Genomic DNA, 9308 nt, shown 5'->3' with positions numbered 1-9308 from the left:
TACACACAAAGGGTGGTAGAAGTTTGGAACTCTCTCCCGCAAACGGCAATTGATACTAGCTCAATTGCTTAAATTTAAATGTGAGATAGATAGCTTTTTGGCAACCAAAGGTATTAAGGGATTTGGGCCAAAGGCAGATATATGGAGTTAGATCACAGATCAGCCATGATCTTATCGAATGGCGGAGCAGGCACGAGGGGCTGAATGGCCTACTCCTGTTCCTATATGAATGAAAAACATACCTCACTGATTGCCTCTGATCCTTGCTTCCAATCGAATGCTGAATCTATTCTTTTACACCGCGACTACAATGTTCATATGTAATATTAACTTTGAACCATGGCATAGAACAGGTGCTATCGAATTGGCCACCAGTTATATACCCTCCCAGGGGCTTCAACAGTTGGTGTGGTTAGAACAGGCAGTCAATCCCATATCACCTGCTTTACATTATTGCTGGCAGTTAAAATTAGTCCCTACAGATTCAGTGGGGATAAGTTTAACTTTTGGCCAAAGTGCACAATAAACGACCTGTTATACACCTCATCCGACTTTCCTTTCCAAATGGGAGAGCAATTGTAACCTAACTTTTCAGTCGGGAAACATTCATCTGTCACTTGCCAGCTTTTATCAGCTTTCTAGAATGTGTTTGTCTTTTTGCAGTGAATGTGGGCCTCATAGCGGGAGCAACTATTGGATTATGGGCTGGTGATAATATCACTGTTTGCATTTTATATGTACAGGAAGAAGAAACAAGGTTAGTGAAATATATCCTTTAATGTGCCTTCCATTGCTTTTTCTACAAGGGATTTGCCAGAAAAATGAATTTCAAATATTAGGCTAGAAATACAGTTTGATATTAGGTACGATCACTGAACACATTCGTATCAAATTCCGTGTGTTGAATCGAGAAGGCATTTACCCATTAAAAGTGAATGGGTTAACCTCTCCGATAAACAGTGGATGGGAGAAATTTGATATGCATTAGAGTTAAGCAATATCAGCATGCGGGAATGTGTCACTACATTATTCTTGTACATTAAACAACGGCTACTTTTCAAAAAACTGTCAGGGAATCATTAGATTATTCAATATATTCACCTCCAACAACTGAGGCTCTGTATAATGCATGTTACTATCGCTAAAAGAATAAGCCTACTCCCCAACATCGAATCGTAGAAAGGTTACAGCGTGGAAGGAGGCCATTTGGCCCATCGAGTCCGTGCCGACGGAACATAGATCCAGGTCGTATTTCTTTTCTTGCCTGGCAACAATCTGCTTCTCCATCAGCGTCACTGAAGTTCCCAACTGTGAATTCGGGGGCAAGTTTCTTGAAAAGTCAGTTTTGTTCCGCTTCAGCGTTAGATACAACGATAGATTTCTTCGTAATCCCGAGACATAAAATTGAATGTCATACATTATTGGTCTGTTCTACGTTTAGAAGATTGTTTACATTTTGTCCTTCTGTAGAAGTTTCGAACAATGATACCCTTCAAGAAAACCAGTCAGATCAAACTCACACTGAAGGTATGTCAAAAATATTCATAGGCCATGATATTAATCTAGGTTTTATTTGTATCTTTCTATATTTCTGTCTGTCTATCATCTATCTGTCGGTCCCTATCCTTATCTGTTTTGTGATGTCTCTATTTATCTATCTATCCATTGACCTATGTCTGTCTATCTGTATTGGGGTAGATTTCGACGGATAGTGTAAAATGGGGTGATAACCGATCAGGAGCCCATTTTACATGTTTCCTGATTTTTTTTTTTACTGTCGCACAAAGTCAAAATCTGCCCCGTAATCTCTGCCTCACAAGGTAGCAACTGTCGAAAATTTCACAGCAGGTCAGTCGGTATCAGTCTGGAGAAAAGGTTAAGATTGCTACACTTGGGGCAATTTTAACCTAACTCGCGGGGTGGGAAACCCCAGGGATCGAGTGGAATGCTGGTTTCGCACCCCGCGAGTTAGGTTAAAATTGCCCCAAGTGTAGCAATATTACTCTGCATCTGGACCCCATCGGTTTCCCACAGGCCAGTTAAAGTTAAAATTGTCTCCCAGTGCAGATGTGTGCTGTTCATTGGAACTGACTTTCCAATTTTCTCCCTCTGCAGAAAACGACTTTGATTCATATTTAACAGACAGCCAATCAAACAACTCTAAACCTACAGGTATGAAATTAACAAAGATAAGTGATATGACATTTTATACCCACATGTTTCCACATCTGGCAACTAATACAATTCAGTATCGTTACATGCGTTTGGATTAAACTGAAACTATTCATTCCCTTCAGCAAACTTGATTTTGACATCATTGTGATCAATGATGTTAATGAGAAATGAAAGAAGTTGCATTTATATAGCGCCTGTCACAACCTCAGGATGTCCCAAGGCGCTTTAAAGCCAATGAAGTACTTTTTGAAGTGTAGCCGCTGTTGTGATGTGGCCAATTTGCGCACAGCAAGCTCCCGCAAACAGCAATGTGATAATGACCGGATAATCTGTTTTTAGTGACGTCAGTTGAGGGATAGATATTGGTTAGGATACCGCGGAGAACTCCGCTGCTCTTTCTTCGAAATAGTGCCATGGAGTCTTTTACCTCCGTCCGAGAGGCCCACGGTTTCAGGTCTCATCCGAATGACGGTACCTCCGAAAGTGCGGCACTCCCTCAGTACTGCGCTGGGAGCGGGTGCTCAAGTCTCTGGAGCGGGACTCAAACCTGGTGACTCAGAGGCGAGAGTGATGTCACTGAGCCACAGCTAATACCGTGTGACATTAGGATTATACTCTCGATATCTCAGTTTGTATTTAACCTGTATGATTTTTCCAACACAATGGGGTTGTACAGCAAACATTCCCGTGAAATCCTTACCTCTGTTATTTTGCAGTATGATTTGGCCCAACCCCAGGGTAAAGAGTGGAGGGGGGAATTTCATTCGAATTTCCTTCGATTTTGGAACTTACGTTGCTAATGATTCATTAACTCGCTACAATTCTGCCTGGCGACATACAACGCCCCTTATTATCCACAGTTCAGTTCACATCTAGGACTCTATAGAGCCCGGCATTGTGTGGTGAGAGAGACCCGCACCTGTTACAGCCCCGGCTCCAGTCATAAAGTGTGAGGTTCACACCCTATACCCTTGACCCACTCCTCCTCCAAACCTCCAACCCACCCAGGTAGGGCTCGGACTCATTAAGGTTTGAGTTACCGTTGGTGAAAATAACAGACCAGCATATGCTGCATCTCAAGGACATTTCTTTATCCGCTATGAAGGCCCCAATCCATTTATTGGAAATTGCTTATCCACTCCAAGGGGGTGATTTTAAAACCCAGGAACGGGTGGGTTGGGGGCGGGTGGGAGTTGTAAATAGTTGGTTTGTTTTGGGGTCGCAGCCCAAAATTTCCGGACTTGGCATTCCCAGTGGGAAGCCTGTACTTTTCCGCGTCGATGTTAAACCCGGAAATAAAGCCGGCTTGCGGTCGCGACCCAAGAAAAAACGACTATTTTCAACTCCCATTGGCCCCCAACCCACCCATTCTTGGAGTTTAAAATCACCCCCCAAGCGTAGGTTCCAATCAAGGCCCCTTCTACTGCTTTACTCTTCACGAGTCCCCGGAATAGTTGACTGGAGGCAACAGACTTGCAACTGAATATATTCAAAGTCAAATCATCTGATTTATGGGAAAAAAACTGAAATGCACCAGGTCAGGTTAGACTGTTGCTTTAATTTGGTTACAACCAAATTAACCCAGCAACACGATTTATCAAAGAGATTAATAAATCGCATTTTCAAGCTCGAGACCCACATGTTGGACATGTGAACCATTCATTTTTTGAATTCTCTACCAGCAGATGTTCCCCTAGATGCCTTTGAACTCGTGAGCAAATCAAACAACAGCAAAACTACAGGTATGTGATCATAAATAATGGGCAGAATAATACAGTAAATATAATGATTGGGATTCACTCAGGGCCTTGTGTACGATGGCATGAAAACTCTTCAGATAATGAAATTTTTTTTTATTCGTTCATGGGATGTGGGCATCGCTGGCAAGGCCAGCATTTATTGCACCTTGAGAAGGTGGTGGTGAGCCGCCTTCTTGAACCGCTGCAGTCCGTGTGGTGAAGGTTCTCCCACAGCGCTGTTAGGAAGGGAGTTCCAGGATTTTGACCCAGCGACGATGAAGGAACGGCGATATATTTCCAAGTCGGGATGGTGTGTGACTTGGAGGGGAACGTGCAGGTGGTGTTGTTCCCATGTGCCTGCTGCTCTTGTCCTTCTAGGTGGTAGAGGTCGCGGGTTTGGGAGGTGCTGTCGAAGAAGCCTTGGCGAGTTGCTGCAGTGCATCCTGTGGATGGTACACAGTGCAGCCATGGTGCGCCGGTGGTGAAGGGAGTGAATGTTTAGGGTGGTGGATGGGGTGCCAATCAAGCGGGCTGCTTTCTCCTGGATGGTATCGAGCTTCTTGAGTGTTGTTGGAGCTGCACTCATCCAGGCAAGTGAAGAGTATTCCATCATACTCCTGACCTGTGCCTTGTAGATGGTGGAAAGGCTTTGGGGAGTCAGGAGGTGAGTCACTCGCCACAGAATACCCAGCCTCTGACCTGCTCTTGTAGCCACAGTATTTACGTGGCACGTCCAGTTAAGTTTCTGAAATGCTTTGAAAGTGTGCTGACTGTATTCTATAAAGGTATCAGTGACCCACAAATTGCAGATAGATTAATAGCCACTTCATTTGTTTATTGTGGTTGTGGTTTAAATGAGTTCGGGAAAATGCCCTGGTGTTTTGGAAGGGTGCTAAGAGACCTATTCACAGATAGCTTGCAAGATAATTGCAAATCAGGAGGGTGATGAGGTCAATCTTAGTTCACTCACCCGGAAAGGATCGACAGTCTTAGCATTTTGCTCAGTCGTAGCAAATCTTGCAGCACAGAAACTGGCCTGTAGGTCACTAAGTTAGTTAGTGTTCTCTTAATCACCATAAGAGCTATCCATTCTAATTCCACTGACCTGCCCGCTCCCCTTGCCCTTTAACACTCCCCCCGCTGTCCCCCACCCCCATAGCAATACCACCCTGTCAGACTGTTAATTAGCCTGTCAATCCTCCCACTGCTTCATATTATTCTCCAAGAGAAACTACAGCAATCTTTTTTAAATTCCCTGATTGGTTCAGAAAATGTTCCTTCTTCATTGGTCCGTTCAGGCCAATCAGAATGCAGACTTTTCCAATGTTTATGCTCCACACGAGGCTCCTCCCTCCCTACTTCATCTCACCCTATCACCATATCCTTCTATTCCTTTCTCCCTCATGTGTTTATCCAGCTTCCCCTTAAATGCATCTACACTATTCACCTCAACTACTCCTTGTGATTGCGAGTTCCGCGTTCTCGCCAATTATCGCAATGTTTATGTAGAATTTTAATAAAACCCCAGAGTTTTGTGTTTCTCTTCATCCTATAGGCGCTACAGAAGATATATACGCTCAGATCCACAAATTCAGAAAACCCGAACATGCAGGTATGTAAATGTGCAAAAATGCACGGAAAATTATATTCACATCTGTACAAACACTTGGGTACAAAAGTACCTCTTAAATGTTAAGGTTTAATGAATATTGACAAAGCCAAATGAAGAATATTATAGCAAAGATTCCGCGAAACAAAGTTTAGCTTGCAACATAATGAAGAGTAAACCGTTTTATTTATTTTTGGTGGGAGAATATTACTGATTTTTAGTGCTGGCGATATAAATTTTGCTGCTAAAAGAACGTTTTTTTTTGTTCTTATCCTGTAACTGACCCAGCAAATCTACATGCTCAAGTGAATAATATTAAGAATACAGGTAGCTAATTGTGCAAAATATACAGAAACGCCTATTCAGATCTGCATGCTTCGATTGCAAAGTGCCTCTTAAATCTGAGCCTTAACATCGAACTATATACCAAAGAATGTACAAACTAAGATACTTCACCAGACGATGAGAAATTTCTGATTAATTTTCTGAGGGTCTTATTAACTTTGGTAACGATGAATTGCTCTATAAGGATAACACAAAATTAGCCTGAACATAATGCCATGAATGCAGGGCTGCTTAAAACTAAGTATGAAATTTGATGTAAGCATTAACTTGGTTATTATAAGTGGGTTCTCATCTCTCCTAAAATAGTATACAAATTAATTTGATATGTCTGGGTTAATCAGACATTAATATGACGTAGAATAACTTCAGAACCGTTATTGCATTATGAATCAGATATACACGTAGATAGAGTGAGAGATACAAAAATAGGCACCAAGAATATAAAGGGATAGATAGTCAGACAGACAAACAGATGATAGAGATAGACCGAAAGATAGATGATGGACAGAGAAACAGACAGAACCATATGTACCCAGAAAACGTTTGTAATGTAAATGTTATACTTTGAGTAGACTGGGCCCATACTCACTGGAGTTTAGAAGAATGAGAGGTGATCTCATTGAAACATATAAGATTCTGAGGGGGCTTGACAGGGTAAATGCGGAGAGGCTGTTTCCCCTGGCTGGAGAGTCTAGAACTAGGGGGCATAGTCTCTGGGTGAGGGGTTGACCATTTAGGACTGAGATGAGGAGGAATTTCTTCACTCAGAAGTTTATGAATCTTTGGAATTCCCTACCCCAAAGGATGCTGAGTTGTTGTCTGTATTCAAGGCTGAGATAGATGGATTTCTGGAATCCAGGGATATGGGGATCGGGTGGGGAAAGTGGAGTTGAGGTCGAAGATCAGCACTGATCTGATTGAATGGCGGAGCAGGGCTCGAGGTGGCACCTTGGCACTTCAGCTTTGTCTCTCTCAGCAACTCGGCCCCGTACTGCGGAGAAACTGCTGGACTTCAATTACCTCTGATTCCCTGAGGATAATTTTACGCTGACCGACCTGGCGGGAAATGGTGGAATCGGATTGGCCGCCTGTTTTACATCCCGTCCGATTTCACTTCCTTAAATTGACATCAGTTTTTCTATTCAACGATCAAAAATGATATATAAAGGACAGAATGCATGACTTTACATGGGTGATTAAATTACCTTTGTGTGATTTTAGTCCACCCTCTAACCCTGTTTGACCCATTTGATCTTAACTCCGCATGTAGAATGTCGCAGGAGATTGACGAGTGATAATATCAGCATTCTATAAAAATAAGCGCAGAATGTAAACTATTGACTTAACGCTTTGTGTTTTCATCCTTTCAGAGAATACCTAAGCATGCGTTTACCTCGATGAACCAGTTAGAAATGTGAGGCCTGACGCAATAATGCAAGCTTCAAATGTAGAGGCAGAAATCTGCTTCCAGCTATTTCACTCCAAAGCCAATTTATGCAGAGAAACGTAATCATCTACAGTCTCGTTCACAGACAATGATTTATTTTGCACCTTCAAAGTCAGTCACCCAAGTGTGTGCTACACAGACCAGCGCTTTGGATTCAACTATCAGCATCAGAAATAATCCCACATTAATCACAATACATGTTTCAGATGTTCCACCTTTTACAGGCCAATGCACCTCTCGGTCTTGAATTGGTGTTGTAACCCTAGCTGTTTGTCAGAGTCACTTATATTCCCCACACACATAGGCAGCAAAGAATGATAAATGCATGAAAATCAAAAAAAATATATGTCTCCATATCATTAAAAGGATATAGAGGCACTGGAGAAGGACAAAAAAGATTGACGAGGCTGATACCAGAACTGAGAGGATGTACTTATCAGGAAAGGCTGAACAGGCTGGGGCTCTTTTCTCTAGAAAAGAGAAGGCTGAGGGGTGTGACCTGATAGATAATGCAAGGGTTTGATAGGGGAAAATGTCTCCACTTGTTGAGGGGAGGCCAGAACTAGGGGGCCGTAAATATGAGATAGTCACTAATAAATCCGATAGGGAATTCAGGCGAAACTTCTTTATCCAGAGAGTGGTGAGAATGTGGAACTCACTCCCACAAGGAGTAGTTGAGACAAATAGCACAGATACATTTATGGGGAAGCTGGATAAACACATGAGGGAGAAAGGAATAGAAGGATATGGTGATAGGGTGAGATGGAGTAGGGAGGGAGGAGCATAAACACCGGCATGGAGCAGTTGGGCTGAATGGCCTGTTTCTGTGCTGGAGCCTTGATGTAACTCGATGCTTGACTATATCTGTTGCATAATTGTAATCTTGGATACCTTGGATCAGAAGCAAAGCTTGACTGTGCTATAGGTGTATTTATATTAAAACAATCAACAACTGATTAGCATTTAGGGGTAGAAATTTGTCTTGCTTAGTAGCGCAAAGCGGGCAGTATCGCATTATAGGCCCCACCCGACAGAACGGAATATTGGGCGGAGTTTATAACAGGCAACACATGGAATGGACTCCCAGATAGAGTAGTGAAGGCACAAACCTTGCAATCATTTCAGGAACAATTAGACATTGCACTGGGGGGGGGGGGTCTGCATGGTGATTCTTAATGGATAGAACAAGATGGGCTGAAAGGCCCTTTCCATCGCAATTACCCTGTGATTTGTGAAACCATGTTACTTCTGCTTTCCGCTGCCTCACAAACTATTTCTAGAGTATCTGTTTCACCGTATATTTATAAAAAGTTAAGAAACACCAATTATTAACAGAGGTAACTCAGTCATTTTTGTGCAGAAAATTTGAATGAAACAATGTAAATAAGACAGCAGAGTGGGGATAACATGCTGAAAGATAGATTTATTACATCACTTGAATGCTGCAACTCTGAAGTTGCAGAGTGCAAATATAGGATATGAATCCTCAGCAATGTAATTGTAGTTTGCAATTAAATATTCAGCTTTGTTCCTGGGGCTTTCTTTTGAAGCATCTAGTACTAGGTGTGGTATGATATAGTTGACTAATTTCAACACAAAATTTGAATATAAAAACACCAGCTACAGCTTTATGTAATGAAACATTGTTTAATGATGTAGCCACCATGACTTATTTGTGACTGTGATTTGCCAGCAGTCAAATGACCAATTTGCCTTCAGCCTTGTGCTATTGTGGTATAGTTGCGTTTGAGATACCCAAAGTTTTCAATCTTGATTGCGTTATTCTAATGTACTTCCTGATGGAGATTTATGTTATTAAGTGATAAGGATCTGACTTTTTTTCACAGACTTTCTTTGATCGCCCATGTGCCTGTGCTGTTCACAGTTCCAAAAATAATTAATGTGTAATTCAGACTCTCAGTCTATTGGATGTTGGGAATCCTGCCATAAAAGCATGACATTTGAATAGACAATTTGGCCATTAAATTCTTGA

At 42.0% G+C, this 9308-nt stretch overlaps 1 long non-coding RNA gene across 1 annotated transcript; it reads left to right on the top strand.

The window, feature by feature from the left end:
* The first annotated feature begins 1421 nt into the window (after positions 1 to 1421).
* Positions 1422 to 8845, top strand: LOC137306292 (uncharacterized). The gene is made up of 5 exons (XR_010958856.1): positions 1422 to 1527; positions 2116 to 2172; positions 3861 to 3917; positions 5470 to 5526; positions 7239 to 8845. It is a non-coding gene; the product is annotated as an uncharacterized lncRNA (long non-coding RNA).
* Positions 8846 to 9308: the final 463 nt, after the last annotated feature.

This window comes from Heptranchias perlo, chromosome 42 (assembly GCF_035084215.1).
Source record: "Heptranchias perlo isolate sHepPer1 chromosome 42, sHepPer1.hap1, whole genome shotgun sequence".
In the NCBI taxonomy this organism is placed as follows: Eukaryota; Metazoa; Chordata; class Chondrichthyes; order Hexanchiformes; family Hexanchidae; genus Heptranchias; species Heptranchias perlo.
The sequence above is the reverse complement of the archived record's forward strand: the minus strand, read 5'-3'. Positions and strand labels throughout refer to the sequence as shown.